Source organism: Phaseolus vulgaris, chromosome 2 (assembly GCF_051622355.1).
Source record: "Phaseolus vulgaris cultivar YP4 chromosome 2, ASM5162235v1, whole genome shotgun sequence".
Lineage (NCBI taxonomy): Eukaryota > Viridiplantae > Streptophyta > Magnoliopsida > Fabales > Fabaceae > Phaseolus > Phaseolus vulgaris.
Genome location: NC_143499.1, coordinates 8,201,331 through 8,219,683, shown reverse-complemented (window position 1 = coordinate 8,219,683; position 18,353 = coordinate 8,201,331). Strand labels below are relative to the sequence as shown.

The following is an 18,353-nucleotide window of genomic DNA, read 5'->3' as shown; positions in this document are numbered from 1 at the left end:
TGTTTTAATTGAGGGTCGGAAGTTCGAGAATTTGAGGATTTAGGAAGAAAGTGTTAAGAAAATAAGTGTGTTTGGATTGGGGTATGTTAATATGGATTTGTGAGAAAAATTTATTAAAGTTTTTAAGTGATGGGATAATGTGGGTATTTTTATTTTTCTTAAAGATGTAAAATGTGAGATTATAAATTTACCATTATCTTTAAAAAAATAGAATAATAAAATATTATGTATTTTTGTTAAATTTGGATGAATTAAAATTAATAGTAGTATAATTCGATATAGTTGAATAATTAATTTTGAAAAAATAATTTACATGTAATTTTTTTAATATATATATATATATATATATATATATAAATTGTCAATTTTTATAAAGAAATAAATAATTTAAATATTCATAAATTTAAAAATTATATTTAGAAAATACTTTTGTATTAAATGTAAATAATATTATTATATTTATTATAATAATAATAATTATTATATAAGTTGTTTATTTTAAATAATTAAATATTTTTGTATTAAAATTTTATTTTATTATTAATTATTATTATTTTGTTTTATTACAATATTTGTGTTAGTTAAAATTATTTAATAACTAATATTTGTATTGCAATGTAGTTTTTATTAATGAAAAATGCATTAAAAGGATTATGAAATCATAACGGCTATCAATAAACTAGTTATAAAAAATTAAATAACAACTATAACAAGGTTAAACATGAAAAATAACAATAACATAATTATAATACAATCATTGTCATTGATGACGTTCAATTTGATTCATCAACCTTCTAGTCAGTCCATCTTTTCATCAACCCTGTCAAAACGAGTGTCAAACAAGTCTAAACGTGTGCTCATATCAACCTCATGCTTATCATACTTTCCTGAATATTTTGAATCTCGTCCCAAATTTGGGTTAACATTTATGCATAAGGAGGGATTGAGGGTTGAAGTTGACCACCTTGAACATGTTTTTCTATTAATGGTAGATCTTCATCATCTTCTTCGTCTTGGTCGTCAGACCTACCAAGTTGCCAAACACCATTTAATTGGTAGATATTCAACTTTCTCATACTTTTCTTCCTGAAGTAGTGATTTCATTTTAGCATGACTGATGATCGTTTGACAAGTCCAACCCATATACCTACATGATCAGTGTTATCAAAATGATGTTTGGAAGAAGTATGTTGTTATCCTGACATTTCATCATGTGTTGCATGATATAATGGGGTCAGTTAATCAATATATTATTTTTTATGAACCATAACATGAAAATATCTTCATTCAACATTTGTGAGAAGTTGAATGTTATTAATCACTTACTTTTACTTGCAAAAGTTTAGTATGAGTAGAGTTTTTTTGTCTAAAAAATTATGAGAAGTGATATACCCAATCCAATTATTCAATATCACACTCGTAGAAGGAAAAATACAAAAGAAAGGATTATAAAAACAAGCATAAACCATAGTCATTTTACTTGGTCATGGCTATCCAATTAGGAGGTCATAGTGAGGGATGTCTTACAAAGTATATTTTAGATAACTAGGAATTTGAATCCATGTTTACTCTGAAAATTGGAATTGCAACAAACCCCTTATCATATAAGAAGCTTGTTGAAGACAAGAAATAGTATAATCTAGATTAACCATGAATATTTTATTATTTAAGTATAAAATTTATAAATACAAAAAATTTAAGTATTTATATTTTATTTCAAAAAAACCATCACCCTAAAACATTTCTCTTTACCCTTTTTATATTTTCTCTAGATTTTGGATAAATTTGTTTACTCCTTCGTAAATCATAGTTTGTCACAGGTAATCTGGTGGAGAAGAGAGCTATTTTATCTTAGAATTATTTTAGAGTAAGTTTCTCTTTTCTCATTTTTAGTCTATTTTTAGAAATTTTGTATGTTTAAGGACTAGAGTTTGCATGTAGTCCTTCTAGAGCAAAGATGGATCTATGTTAGTTCAGAATCATAAGGGTATAATCAGATAATTGATAAGAGATTTCTAGGTCAGGTTTAGCTTTCTTGTGAGAATAATTAAATTGGGAGCTTAAACTTGATTTGAGCAAGCTAGACACATAAGGGAAGCTAATTAAGATTTTATAGTATCTTAGGATAAATGATCTAGATTTGAAAATGAAATGGTCACAATAATTGATTTTATGTAGAGATTGTGTGTTATTTGAATGTTTGAAATGTTTCAGTTTGAGATCAAATTGTTTAATTTAAATGAATGGAATTTTTGTGTGTTTATCTAGTTTGACTTAGACTACTGCACATGTGACAAATTGCTTCAACTTGTGGTTATTTTGAAGCAAAATATTCAATATTAAGCATAAAAATGAAATGAAAAGTTAGCTCAAACCCATTTGAAGAATAATTATTTTGCAGGATTTTTGAATTATGCAAAGTCGTTGAATAAGTAGAATCCTCGTTGGACGAGTCAGGATTTTTTCACACATGAGTCTTCCAAAAGTAGATGTGAGTAACTTGTGACATGAAAAGTAACCCAAACTTAGACACTTGATTATGATATATGTAAATGATTGATTTTGAAATTGTATTCATTGAAATATATGGACGAGTAAGTAATAATAGATTTCACTATTTCATAGATACTGATACACCTATTTTGTGTACATAATTTTTTACAATTTTACCTTTTAGATTTTTTTTTTTAATTTTAAATGATTTTTCACAATAAAAACTACCTACACAATAAAAAATTACCTGAAATTTTAAAAGTTATATATTTTTTTAACTACTTATAATAATAAAAAATTATAATTTTTTTATTTCAATAGTTACTAGAATAATAGTAATTTAAAAAAATGTACAATATTTAAATTATTTATCTTTTAATAAATAAATAAATAAATTATATATTCAATGAAATAAATAATTGAATTATTTTATTTTATTTTAAAATAATTAAATAACTTCACCTTTAAATATATCTCTTGTGTTTACACAAGTTCTTACAATTCTACCTTTAAATGATTATTTTTTAAAATTGAAATAAATACTTGAAATAAAATTATTTGAAATTTACAATAAATAATGTCATACATTATTTTATTCATGTAGATCATGTTCTTTCTTGTATGTTCATCGTTTGCAAGTTTATTTTATTGCACGAAACTAATAACAAACAAATAAAAATAAATAATAAAATTTAATAAAAAGATAGTTACTTTGTGAAAATATAAACTTAATTGTGTAGATTTATACATAATAATGTACATATTTTTATTTATTATTTTACTGTACAAGATAATTTAATATCAAATAATAATGTTATAATAACAAATTTTGTGTAAACAAATATCTACCTTTATGATGTTATTATTTATTAAATCTTTTATTATAGATTATATATTTTTAACCGTCTAAATATATGACATTAGTTTTTATGTAATTTTTTAAAACTAAAAAATTATAGAAATGTGTTTTACAAAGAATTAAGAAGATTTTTAAAGGTAAATTATATTTTTTACTTACATAATATTAATTTACTCAATTATTATTATAGTTTAATAAATAAATTTATTAACAATATTTTTACAGAATTATAGGGAAACTTAAATAGACCTTGAACAATAATTTTTATTTGGTCTCTTAAATAAAAACAATTTATTATTAGAAGATCATGAGGCTGTGTAAAAGTTTTTTTCGTTTTTAGAGCAAGTGTTAATAGAATTTTATAGTAAAATTTGTAATAACATTTGTAAATTTACTTCATATTTAATAAAATTATAGTTATTATAAATTTATAGTAAAGGAAAAACAACACTTTTAAATATTTAGAAAGTAGAGAAATAATGTTTGAATTGTTAGAGTAGATGTGTGAGAAAGTTTCTTGGGGTTTATGAGTGATGTGATGTGAGAAAATTTTTAATATTTTTAAAAGATATAAAATATAAGTTTACAAATTTACCACTATTTTTAAAAACATTTGAATAATAAAATGTAACATGTTTTTGTGTAAATTTGAATTAATTAAAATTTTTGTAAATTTTTTACTATCATTGAATAATTATTTTAAAAAAACACGAATCTCTTATAATCTCGAGACATGAAATTTTTTCATAAAAATAAATTTTTTGGATGTGATTATTATGATTAAAATTTTAATTAATAAAAAATTAAGATTATAAATTTATCTATAAAAAGACTAATTAATTAATTTATATATTTATTTTTTATAATCTATACCTATATATAAATGAGATTTTCCTCTTAACTGCTCTTATTTTTTTTTTCCTATTTTATCCTTATATTAATATTTAATTTTATTATTGTATTATGGTCTCAGAGTCTCTTTGCTCATGTTGTGATTCTCCATTAATGCTTCTCCAAAATCAAAGAATCCTAATTTTAAAATATTTTCAATTTAAGAACTCTAATTTTAAAATTATGATTTATAGATTAAGGTTTTCATTCCTCTATAATAGATCCCTAATTGTCCTAAAACATCAAAGTCAAAGAACCCTAATTTTAATTACTCCCAATTGAAGAACCCTAATTTTAAAATTAGGGGTTTATGAAGTGTGCCTCTTTATGTCATTTTGAAAACTTTCATTAATTGAATTTTTAATTCAATTGAAGAAAGATGAAACTGCAATCATCTTTTCCTGTGGCACTTTTAGTTATGGTTGAGACTTTCTTTACCTGGTATTACTGGGCTCGGAAATTCACAGCATCATAAATTGAAGAAAGATGAAAATGTACAACTTAAATTCGTTCCAGCACGAATTCACAATTAATCATTTACTTTAATTAATTCATGTGCACCTTACGGCTTTACGTCATTTTTTTTTAAAGTTTAATTAAAGTTTTAATTCAAATTTTATTATGTTATTATTATTAATTAATTCAATTTGAATTATATTAAAGTTTAATTAAAGTTTTAATGAAATTTTATTATGTTTTAATGTAATTTTATTTGCATTAAATTAAAGTTTAATTAAAGTTTTAATGAAATTTTATTATGTCATAATGTAATTTAATTTGCATTAAATTAAAGTTTAATTAATTGATTGAAAGTGAGGAATGGAAAATTATATTTCCGCTTTATGTATTTAATTTTAAATTGAAATTTTGGAATTACTTGTATGATGGATTTGTAATCACCAAAGCGATCAAATCTTTAAGTTTTATTTAATTCCAAATTATGGATGAAATTTTATATAATGATATTATTTATGGAATTATTTGCATGATAGATTTGTAATCACCAAAATGATCAAATCTTTAAGTTTTATTTAATTCCAAATTATGGATGAATTTTATTTCAATTAATGATATAATTTCTGGAATTATTTGTATGATAGATTTGTTAATCACCAAAGTGATCAAATCTTTAAGTTTTATTTAATTCCAGATTACTGATAAATTTTATTCCAATTACCTATAGAATGGATGCTAAATTATTTATATATATGGGTAAATGGAAATTCATTATTATATGGCATTTTGGATCACCCAAAGGTTGATTAGTTGTCCTTATAATTGATGGATATGATTGTTGGTAGTGAGTATGTGTTAATAGTTTTGCTTGTATATCCAAAGATAACAAGTGTTTCTAGTTAATGCACATATCTTACCAAATAAAGTTAATACTATTAGCATCATTATGTTTTGTGTATTAATGAATCTCCCAAAGGAGAACATTAGTATACATAGAATGTTTTCTGAATCTGTATTGTATGTTTAGTTTATGACTCAAAGTATTAATGTTAAACATGTGTGATCAAGTATCTGTTCCTGTATCTTTATGCGAATGAGCATAACAAGTAATATTAAGTCGGCTCTTCCCAAAACTGATAGTGCAAAAGAATTTATGAAATTTGTGGAAGAGCGCTCCCAAACTACTGATAAGTCTCTTGTTGGGACATTAATGAGTACATTAACCACCATGGAATTTGATGGTTCTCGTACTATGCACGAACATGTCATTGAAATGACTAATATTGCGGCAAGACTTAAGTCTATTGGAATGGCAGTGGATGAGAACTATAACATGTTAGTTCAGGAAGAGACTAGATTGAAAAATCGAGGAAACCACTCTATACATTATGTGAACAATCAGGGAGCTGGAAAGAAGGTCTTCAAGAAACATGGAAAGGGTAAAGGACCACTGAAGATAAATGAGTCCTCTACTAAGCTCCAGAAGAAGAATGGCAAATGTTATTTATGCAAGAAATCTGGACATTTCCAAAAGGATTGTCTGAAACGTAAGGCTTGGTTCGAAAAGAAGGGTAAGCATAATGCTTATTATGTATGTTTTGAATCAAACTTAACTGAAGTTTGACATAATTCTTGGTGGATTGATTCTGGATGCACAACTCATGTTTCTAACATGATGCAAGGATTCCTTTTAACCCGAACCATAAAGCCAAATGAAAAGTTTGTCTTCATGGGGAATAGAGAGAAGGTTCCAATGGAAGCAGTCGGGACTTATCGTTTAATCCTCGACATTGGATTTTAATTAGACTTGATGGATTCTTTTTATGTACCTAGTATATCTAGGAATTTAGTTTCATTGTCTAAACTTGATGTTGCCGGATACTCTTTTAAATTTGGGAATGGATGTTTCAGTTTATATCAGCGTACCTATTTGATTGTATCTGATACTCTTTATGATGGATTATATAAATTGAACCTTGATAATCTATATGTTGAAACTCTTATGACCTCGCATCATAATGTTGGCACTAAACGTAGTTTAGTGAATGAATGTTCTGCTTTCTTGTGGCACAAACGTTTGGGACATATTTCCAAAGAAAGGATGGAGAGATTGGTAAAGAATGAAATACTTCCAAGTTTGGATTTTACTAATCTGAATGTATGTGTGGATTGTATTAAAGGCAAACAAACAAAACACACAAAGAAGGGAGCCACAAGAAGTACTCAGCTTCTTGAAATTATACACATTGATATATGTGGACCTTTTGATGCAAGTTCTTTCAATAAAGAAAGGTATTTTATCACCTCTATTGATTATTTTTCACGTTATGGTTATGTCTATTTACTGCATGAAAAATCGCAAGCAGTGAATGCCTTAGAAGTTTATATAAATGAAGTGGAAAGACAATTAGACAGAAAGGTGAAAATTGTCAGGTCAGATAGAGGTGGTGAATATTATGGAAAGTATGATGAAAGTGGACAACACCCTGGTCCGTTTGCTAAGTTCCATGAGAGACGTGGTATTTGTGCTCAATACACAATGTCAGGTACACCACAACAAAATGGTGTTTCAGAAAGGCGTAATCGAACCTTAATGGATATGGTTATGAGCATGTTAAGTAAGTCAACTGTACCTGTTTCATTGTGGATGCATGCTTTAAAAACTGCCATGTATCTATTGAACAGGGTTCCTAGTAAGGCAGTTCAAACACATTTTTGAATTGTAGACAGGAAGGAAACCCAGTTTGAGACACCTGCATGTTTAGGGATGTCAGGCAAAAGTCAGAATATACAATCCGCAAGAAAAGAAATTGGATGCAAGAACAATCAGTGGATATTTCATTGGTTATCCAGCAAAGTCAAAAGGGTATATGTTTTACTGTCCTACCCATAACACAAGAATTGTTGAATCTGGAAATGCACGGTTCATTGAAATTGGTGAAACCAGTGGGAGTGATACTTCACAAAATGTGGAGATTAAGGAAGTTAGAGTACAAGTTCCTTTAACTAGTACCTCTACTTCAAGTATTGTTGTTCCTAATGTAGTTGAATCACTCAACGATGAAGAAGAAGAACAAATTAATGATCATGAAGTTAACAATGAACCTGTAGTAGAACAACCACAAGAAATAATAGTATTAAGAAGATCTCAAAGAGAAAGAAAGTCTGCTATTTCGAATGATTATGTGGTTTATCTACAAGAGTCAGAAAATGACTTAGGTATTGATAATGATCCAATTTCATTTTCAGACGCCATCAATGATGATAATTCTGATAAGTGGTTATATGCTATGAAAGATGAGCTTAAATCAATGGCATAGAATGATGTATGGGGCCTTATAGAATTGTCAGAAGGATGCAAGAGAGTCGGGTGTAAATGGTTCTTTAAGACTATATGTGACTCTCATGGCAACTAATGATCTTGGTCTATTAAGTGAGACTAAGAAGTTTCTCTCTAATAACTTTGAGATGAAAGATATGGGTGAGGCATACTATGTGATAGGAATTGAAATATTCCGTGACAGATCACAAGGATTGTTAGGTTTGTCTCATAAATCATATATTAATAAAGTTTTAGAGAGATTCAGAATGGATAAATGTTCGACATCTCCTGTTCCAATACAGAAAGGAGACAAATTTAGTCTCATGCAATGTCCAAAGAATGATTTGGAACGGAAACAAATGGAGAATATACCTTATGCATCTATTGTTGGGAGTTTAATGTATGCTCAAACTTGTACACGACCAGATATTAGTTTTGCAGTTGGTATGCTTGGTAGATACCAGAGTAATCCAGGATTGGATCATTGGAAAGCTGCAAAGAAAGTTTTAAGATACTTGCAAGGAACGAAGGATCACATGCTTACTTATAAAAGATTTGATCATCTTGAGGTGATTGGATATACAGATTCAGATTTTGCTGGCTGTGTGGATACACGAAAGTCTACATTTGGTTATGTGTATCTTTTAGCCAGAGGAGCGATTTCATGGAAAAGTGTGAAGCAGTCAGTCATTGCTGCGTCCACTATGGAAGCTGAATTTGTGGCATGCTTTGAGGCCACAGTTCAGGCTAATTGGTTGCGGAATTTTATTTCAGGACTTGGAATTGTTGACAGTATTGCCAAGCCGCTGAAAATTTATTGTGATAACTCCGCAGCAGTCTTCTTTTCTAAAAACGACAAGTATTCCAAAGGTGCTAAACATATGGAATTGAAATACTTTGTCGTTAAAGAAGAAGTTCAGAAACATAAAGTGTCAATAGAACGTATTAGCACTGATCTTATGATTGCTGACCCTTTAACAAAAGGGTTACCGCCCAAAACATTTACTGGTCATGTTGTAAATATGGGCATTATGTTACTAGTGAATTATGAATGTTGTTATTAATGCTTATTTGACACTTTGAGCTCATTGATAAATAAAGTTTCTGAAATTTATGTTGTTTTCTACTTTATGTATATGCATGCAAATTATGTTATTATGTTGTGGAAAACAAATTATGTTGTTATTGATGACAATGACATTATGTTTGAACCTATTATGAATTTCTCACTATAAAGTCATATTAAGGAGAAAGGATGATATAATAGTACATGGAAGGAAATGTGTCGATTGAAATGACATGTAACCGCCATGACTCTTATTATTTCCGTATCCTTGATTATGATTAATGATAGAACCAATTTATGTAAGACCTTTTAAATGCGCATTTATGTAATTATTAAATCATGAAAGTATTATAACTCATATGATTCAAGTGGGAGAATGTAAGAAATTATGTAAATTAATTTCTATAAAGTGACTCACATGATTTAGAGTTTGGGCTTTGAGCCCGAATATGATTTAATAATAATAATAGAATTAAAGGCCCATTGGTCAATGTGAGAAATATATATATGATGATATACCTAATGGAAAACCTACATCTGATGGAGATTGGGTACTAAAGGTTATAGGGTTCTGTCTCTGCAAATAATAGTTGTTTCACTGTTAACCATCACGAAAGTGTGTGACAAGAACGGAATTGCTAAGAAATAGATTGGGCAAAAGGAGATAAAGTAACTGCTCAATTAGGATCACTCATGGATCAAGGTAAGTGCCTATCAAGGTAAGTGCCTATTCCTTCTTATCATATCATGATTGTCATTTCTTATTCTCCTCTTAACTGCTCTTAATTTTTTTTTCATTTTATCTTTACTTAATAATTTATTGTATTAATTTATTCTGGTTATTTGGACATTTTATAATTTCAAAAATTAATAAAATAATTTTTTAATTTATTTTATTTGTTATTATTTAACTGGAGAGTGGAGAGATTGATTAATTACTTTTCTGTTTTAAAGATCTTCTTTTCTATTAAATAAAAAATTAAAGATATTTGTAATATTTTGTGGACCACTTTAGCAGGAGAGTGGAGATTTGGTACGTTACTTTTCTGATTTAAACTGATATTCTTTTTTATTAAAATTGTAGAATTTTAAAATTGATTTAAGAAACAAATTTTATGATTCTCCACTACACATAACCCACTTATCCTACTTCCCACTTTCTCTCTCCTATATAGGTACCTACTTCCCACTTTCTCTCTCCACTACACATAACACATTCTTTTTTTTACCATACTTCTCACTTTCTTTTCTCTTTCCTTTTCACTTTCATGTAAAATCATACTTTCATTTCTTTGATTAATCTTTCTGAAACCCTAATTTGACATTTGTTTCATGAAATTGTAATTGAAGTTTGTGACTAGAGAGAACGAAAAGACTCAAAAGTTGCGCGCTTCATCACAACAATAGGTAATTCTCTTTATATGCATTTTAATTTGTAAAACACTAATTTGTCTTCTGAAATTGTGATTGAAACATGTGACTAGGGGATAAGAAAGACTCAACAAGAGGAGACAGAGGTACATGATGAAAGTCATCATAAGACCCTTTTTGGTAACAATTTTATGGATTTAAATGAAATCATACAAAGCATTAACTAAACTATATTCTCATTTCCTCATATTTTACGGAAAAATTACTTCCAATTTAATTTTTAAGTTTTTTGTCATCACCATTTCTTTATCTTTGCTTTTCCTCTATATTTTCTTCTTTTAGGTTTTGATTTTTGAAATCATCTTAACTTTTCATAAAGTTATGATTTTAGAGACCACCTTCAAAATAGGTTCTCTCACCAGAGAGCATTATGTAGAGAAAACATTATGTAGAGAAGGTATGTCATCGTGTTCTTAAATCTATGTTTTACATGTTATACTAATATTTTGTTTGTTTTTTATTTGTTAATTGTAGAGAGTTAATATTCATAGCAAAATAGAGGAATCAGAGAAGGATTGTTGCGCTCACTCCCCCCATCGTAAGGTTCTAACACGAAGGAACATTAGATTTGGGTGCAAAAGATGGGAACAATTTGAACGAGTCTCTATACAGGTCCAAGGGTCTAAGGTGAAGAAAAGAGAAGCAGATTTCATTGCATTTTCTTCTTTTGTATATAATATTTTTCAAACAATTGAGGATGAATTTTTGGTTTATTGTTTAATGGTGTCATATGTATTGTAATGATTGTCATATATTATTGGTTGTTTATAGACCTAATGAAAAATATTGGTTTAATTCCTATAATTGATAAAATATTAAAAATTATTAAAAAAAATATGAAACTCAAATTCTATTAAATTATTTTTTCGGTTGAGTTTGTAGTTTTAAATAAATTTTAACTATTACCAAATACATATATTTTTACCCATAATTAATGAAATATTAAAAATTATAAAAAATATGAAACTCAAATTCTATTTAATTATTTTCTATCTTGAGATACACACTACTCTTTAACTGTATACTCTTTAACTTCTCATTTTAATGTTATTAAGAGAAATTGTTTTTGAAAAATAAAAAAAATACTAAAGAAATAGAAATAAAAAAAAATGCGGATACACAGGCACGTCAGTGCTTGTGTTCCCGCTAGTTGATAATAATAATAATATTATTATATAAATAACTATATTTATTTTTATTAATTGTTATTATTTATTTTATTAATAATACCATTAAATATTTGATACAAATAAAATAAAATAAAAATTATTATTAATAATATTATTAAATTTATTTAATTTTTATTAATTTATATTTATGATCATTATTTTAATTAATATTATTATTTATAGTTTTATTATGATTTTATATATTAATTTTAAAAAATATTCTTATTTTAATTATTAATATTAATAACATTTTTTAATTACTATGAATATATAAATATATTTTTATTAATATTATTATTTATTTTATTACTATATTATTTTATTATATTATATTATTATAATTAGTTATATTTATAATTTATATACATAATAGATTATCTATAGTATATAATTGATTATGGGTAAAATTTATATACTACATTAATCGTTATGTTATTGAATTCTATATATAATCGATTATATATTATAGATAATTGATTATGTATATAAATTTTATAATATATTTACTTTTTCTCATTTTTATTAATATATATAATTTATTTTATTTATCATAAATATATTTTATATTTTTATTTTTATCATAAATATATTTTATATTTTTGTTTTGTAATATAATTAATATATTTTTAAAAATTATTTCTCAAATAATTTTAATTTTTTTTATATATATGATTGTTAATCAAATATATAAATAAAACATAGTAATAAAATATAAAAATTATTTTGCATTCAGAATTTTTTTTAGAATTAAAAATTATGTAAATTTATTTATCTTTTTATCTTTGAAATTTGGTTATATTTTAATAGTTTGAAAATGAATTGACTATTTTTGGAGGCAAAATAGAAAAATAATTGTATTACGTGTCTTCCTTCCCGCAAATCGATCATCGCTCATAACAAATAAGTGTAGGCAAACAGAACATACTTTATACATACTTTCTTCAAATTCTCACAAATCCTCTTAATCCAAAGACAAATATAATAAATTGAAAACAAATAATATTAGGTCACTTTCAAAGTCTTTCACTTCCATCCGTGAACATTTTAATAATAATAATAAGGTAAAAGAGACGAGACATTTATCATTTTTGTATTATTTTATTCTATTTTATTGCGTGAAGTGTCCTTCATTTTATTAAAATATCATATAATTTCTATGATTATAAAGATATAGTATCTAATCATAAATATCATTGAGCAAATTAAACAATAATGTTCAAAATTTTAAATTACAAAAACTTTTTATATTTGTACTAAACATATTATAATATATATATATATATATTAATTCAATGAATAATTTAAGAGAATTAATTTTATCTAAATTATAAATTAAGAAAAAAATAATTAATAATAGATTTACTCAAGTTTTAATTAATTTATAGCTTAACGTTTTAGCTTGAGGATTTAAATGAGAAAAAAAGAAAAGAAATTGAATAAGATGAAATAATTGTGTATGAATATGTGAGTCTCATTTATCCGACTAGTCAATATTAAAATAATTTATATTTTTTTCATAAAAAAATAAATAAATTATATTTGTATGTTATTTTGTTTCATGTTATTTAATTTATCTCCACGGTATTTGTTCTAACTTCTTTTATGTTTATTGTTTTACTCATGTTGACCTATTGTATACTATGCCGCTAGACTAGTTTATCTTAGAAAGATGAAATAAACTTACAACCCTACTAGAGAGATATGTTATTGTGTATATAAATGCAAGTGAATATGTTTTAATGTATAATTATGATTGATAATGTTGTAAAATACTTATATATATAAATAAAGATGTGTAATTTTTTTAATTAATAATTAAAGAACTATATTTTAGAAAGTCTATGACTTATAAGTTGAATCATTAAATTAATAAATATAAAATAAAATATATTTTTTGACTTGTAATTTTTTAAAAAAAAAACTTTACTAACTACTAAATGGTGTGATTAGACATCACATTAGATGGTATTAAAACAATATTTTATGTGAGACTTTGTGAAATGAGATTTTTATACTAACTTGCATAATTCCGAATGACAAGTAGAAGGAGAAATGAATTGATCGAAGGAGTGTAAGTTATCAGAGACATGGTCGCTACTATATCAAAGAACCAAAGGCCTTAAGAAACCATTGAGTCACAAGGTTTGGTTGAATTTAGGAGAAACAAACCTCCACAATTCTTCGAAGGTTATAACCCAAAAAAAAGTTGAATAATGGATTAAGGAGATTGAGAAAAGATTTTGAGTTATGACTTTGTTTACAACCAAAAGGTAAGTTATGTTGATAGGAGAGACTTAGAATTGGTGTGATAATACCTGAAATCATTATAAGGAGGGAGAATAATCATTATCTGGGAAGTGTTTATAATGAAAAGTTTAGAAAAAATATTTTCCTAATGATGTGTAGAGAGCAAAAGAAATATAGTTTATGAAATTGAAGCAATGGAGTATGATAGTAGGAGAATATACCTATCAGTTTGAAGATTTGTGGAAATATTCTACTTTCTTTTATCACCCAGATGAGATAATGAAATGTATGAAATTTGAGAATGGACTTATGCCTGAATTGAGAAAAGTAGTTGGAATATTAGAAATTTTTGATTTTTCTATACTTATTCACAAGTGTAGATTTCTGGAAGATTTTGAAAATAGTCAAAATAATAAACCAAAATATTTCATACCCCAACCCGATAAAAGAAGACCAAAGGAGTGAAAACCTTATAACCACCCCCAATGGAGATCTCAACCCAACCAATTTTCTTTCGAAAATTCTAGTAGACCTACGAATAATAAGATTAAGTGGCTTAAGTCTGGATAAAATTATTATGCTGAAGATTGTCATCTTAACGGATTTATCTGTTTCAAAGTGTGAAAAACCTTATCATGTATTTTCTGAATGCGGACAAAAAAAAATCACATTTCAATCCTTTTGCACCCAAGGCAAGACCTACAACAACATGAAGAGTCTACACCATGAATGAAGTTAAAGCCGCTTGAAACCATGATATGATTGAAGGTACGTGTTTCATTAAAGGTAAAACTTTAAATATAATGTACGACTCAAGCGCAACACATTTATTCATTTCTAGTTATTGTATTTAACACCTGGACTTTCTAATCTCCTTTCTAGATGCTAGTTTGATTGTTTTGATTCCCTTTTGTAAATACGTAACTATTAATAAAGTCTAAATTGTCCTTTGTTCATTGAAAATTGGAAATTTCTTGTAGATTTAATTTCTCTATCCTTTTCACAATTAGATGTAATCTTAGGTATGAAATGATTATCTTCCAATCAAGCCCTTTTGAATTGTGAAAAAAAATCGGTAATATTTTTCAATTTTGAGGATCTTTTGAATTCATCTACTAACTTAGTGAGTGAGCCTTTAGATAATGAAATTTAAGTTTATTTGTTATTGTCCAAAATTCAAAGAGGTAGTAGATTTAAAAATATAGCAGTTGTTCAAGATTTTTCTAATGGTTTTCCCAATGATATTCCTAATTTGCCTCCCAATAGAGAAATTGAATTTTAAATAGATTTGATATATGAAATTGGACCAATTTCTAAAGCATTATTATATTGAATGTAACCCTCTGAACTAACAAAACTGAAGAAAAAAAAAATGGAAGAATTACTTGAAAAATAGTTGATTTGTCCTAGTGTGTTATCTTGGGGAGCTCCTATTTTGTTAGTTAAGAAGAAAGATGGAAGCTTTAGACTATGTGTAGATTATTGCCAATTAAATAAATTCACAATAAAGAATAAACTTTCTCTCCCTATAATTGATGGATCAACTAAGATGACCCTTTGTGTTTTCTAAGATAGATTTAAGATCAAGATATCATCACATTAGAGTAAAGGCATAAGACATACAAAAAAAGTGCATTCAAAACCAAGTATAGTCATTATTAATATCAAGTGATGTCTTTTGGTGTGAATAATGCTTGTACAATATTCATGGATTATATAAACATAATATTTTTCCCATTTTTAGATCACTTTGTAATTATTTTTATAACTGATATTTTCATTTATTTTAAGACATTTAAGGAATATGAAGAACATACCCTTAAAAGAGAGCCACACAATTGTATGTTAAACTATTTAAGTTTTAATTTTGATTAGAGGAAGTAAATTTTTTGAAATACGTGATTTCAAAACAAAGAGTGTTAGTGGACCCAACCAAAGTAGAAGTAGCTTTAGAGTGGGAATTACAAAAAATAGTGACCGAAATACATAGTTTTCTTGGTTTGGCAAGGTATTGTAGAAGATTCATTAAGGAGTTTTTAAGAATAGTTATGCCTTTAACTCAACTTATCAAGAAATGTCAAATTCTTGAATGGACAGAAAAATACAATAATAGTTTTTAAGAACTTAAGAAAAAAATTAAGCACTTCCCATGTGTTAGCATTACCTAATCTTAGTGGACACTTTGTGATAAAATGGGAATATGGTGTATTCTTATGCAAGATAGAATGGTAGTAACATATAAAACGAAAAGCACATGGGAGAAATTATTAAACTCGTAATGTAGAAGTAGTTGTCATTCTTTTTGTACTCAAAATATGGAGACATTATGATATGAGCAGGATAGACACTTAACAAGAAACAACACTTTAAGGAGGCTTAAGGACAAATCAATGGAGGACAATGCCATCCAAATGAAGAGCCAAACTCATATACATCATGAGTGCCATATCCTTATCACAAACACTTGGCGGAATTGAAAGGAAAGCAAGAACAAAACAAGAACACAAATAGAAGCACAATTGAAAAATGTAAACTGAAAAACTGGACAGAATTAAATCAAGAAATGAATCTACCGATTGAATTCATCAAAGGAACAAGATAAACCGAATAGAAACTTAAAACAACACCTAGAACAAGAATAAACGGTAGAAATTGAAGAACAAGCTAATCTAACGATTGGAAATGAAAATGGAGATGAAAGAAGACGAAACTTAAGTGATTGAAGACCGCTGGAATGGAATTTGGAGTTGCTCACGCCACTTGGTGATGGAGTTCCAAGATGAGTGAAGGAAGCCGCCACTTGAAGCTCTCCAAAAGCTCACAAGATGAGACTAAGCAAGGAGATCCAAATCTCACACAATTCTCTATCCAAATGAGTAGAGTTTCTCTATATCAATTATCCAATTCTGAATTTACAAGAGCCCAACCTATCTATTTATAAGAGAAGAGGGCTGAAATGAAACACAAATGAAACTCAAAGTTCCCTCCAAATTCAAATGCAAATTGGTGCCACCTAGTCATGAAGTAAGTGTGATCCACTTCCTATTTTCAGCACCCCCTAAAATGCGTCTACACCCCCTAACTATTCACACTCTTTATTTAATATTCATACCTCCTACAACTATACAAAAGTAATTCAAATGATGCTCTTTTATTTAATGTTTGGCCTTATCCCTCATGGTTTGGACTTGGGCTTTCTTGGGCTTGGCCGTCTTGGGCTTGGGCCTCATCTTTTGTAAAGACTAATAAGAAGAACTTTAAATGCTTTGGCCCTTGTCCATTTCTTCTATTGATAACATCTTTTTGATTCTCATCATACTCCCCAAGTTGGAGAGAATTCGTCCACGAATTCAGTACTCCTGCATAAAACAAAGTCAGTTTGCAATTAGATAAGAGAATACTAGAAGAAATAGGCAAACATGACTTATCACTTTGAAATGTTGGGAGTTCAAAAAAATATGTTCTATACATAGACCATGTTGGAAAAGATTGTTTAGAAATGATATTATTTGGAAAACTAGAAGGTATGAAAAAATCATCCTTAACATTGAACCTTGGGTAATGAAAAAGACAAAGAAGAAGAATACCTTGTAGGCGTAGCACGAGTCAACAAAAGTGATTTAGTTGAGAAGGTATTAAGACTCGATTTATCATGTACTTCATTTGCTTTTTCATTTTCTCATTTAGTGTCTTTGGGATTGGTCCTATATGCAGGGCGATTTGGTAAAGAAACCCCAGGCATGAAGTCTATTTGGTGTTCAATCCCTCTTAGAGGTGGTAAGCCTTTAGGAGGATCTTGAAACACATCTTCATATTCCTTTACCAAATTGTCCAAACATGTGGGACTATCCTTAGCCGACTCACATTCAATAGTCTTAGGAATAGCTAAAAAAATAGGCTTTTGAGTAACTATTACCTTTTTAACTTGTTGTGTGGACATGAGAAGGCTTCTCTTGGAACTTTATTTATCATTTTCTTTCTCTCTCTTTTCTCTCATTTTAACTTGGTCCTCATGTACTTCCTTTGGAGAGAGAGACTTAAGAATGACTCTGTGCCCATGGAAGTTAAAAGAAATTTTGTTGGTAAAGCCATCATGAAAAAATTTTCTATCAAATTGCCATGGCCTACCTAAAAGAATACGTGTGGCTTCCATTGGGACAACATCACACAAGACCTCATCTTTATATTTACCAATAGAAAATGTAATGAGGACTTGCTTGTTAACAATAATCTCACCTACCTCACTTAACCATTGTAATTTGTAGGGCTTGACATGAGAGATGGTAGATAATCCAAGGTTGTCTACCACTCTTGTGCTTGCCACATTACCACAACTCCCCCCCATCCACAATCAAAGAGCATAACCTATCATTAATAAGACACCTTGAATGAAAGATATTTTCTCTTTGACTTTCATCA

General features: G+C 27.5%; 1 pseudogene; it reads left to right on the top strand.

Moving 5' to 3' along the window:
- Positions 1-5,792: 5,792 nt before the first annotated feature.
- On the top strand, positions 5,793-15,504 carry LOC150028976 (uncharacterized; annotated as a pseudogene).
- The last annotated feature ends 2,849 nt before the right edge of the window (positions 15,505-18,353 follow it).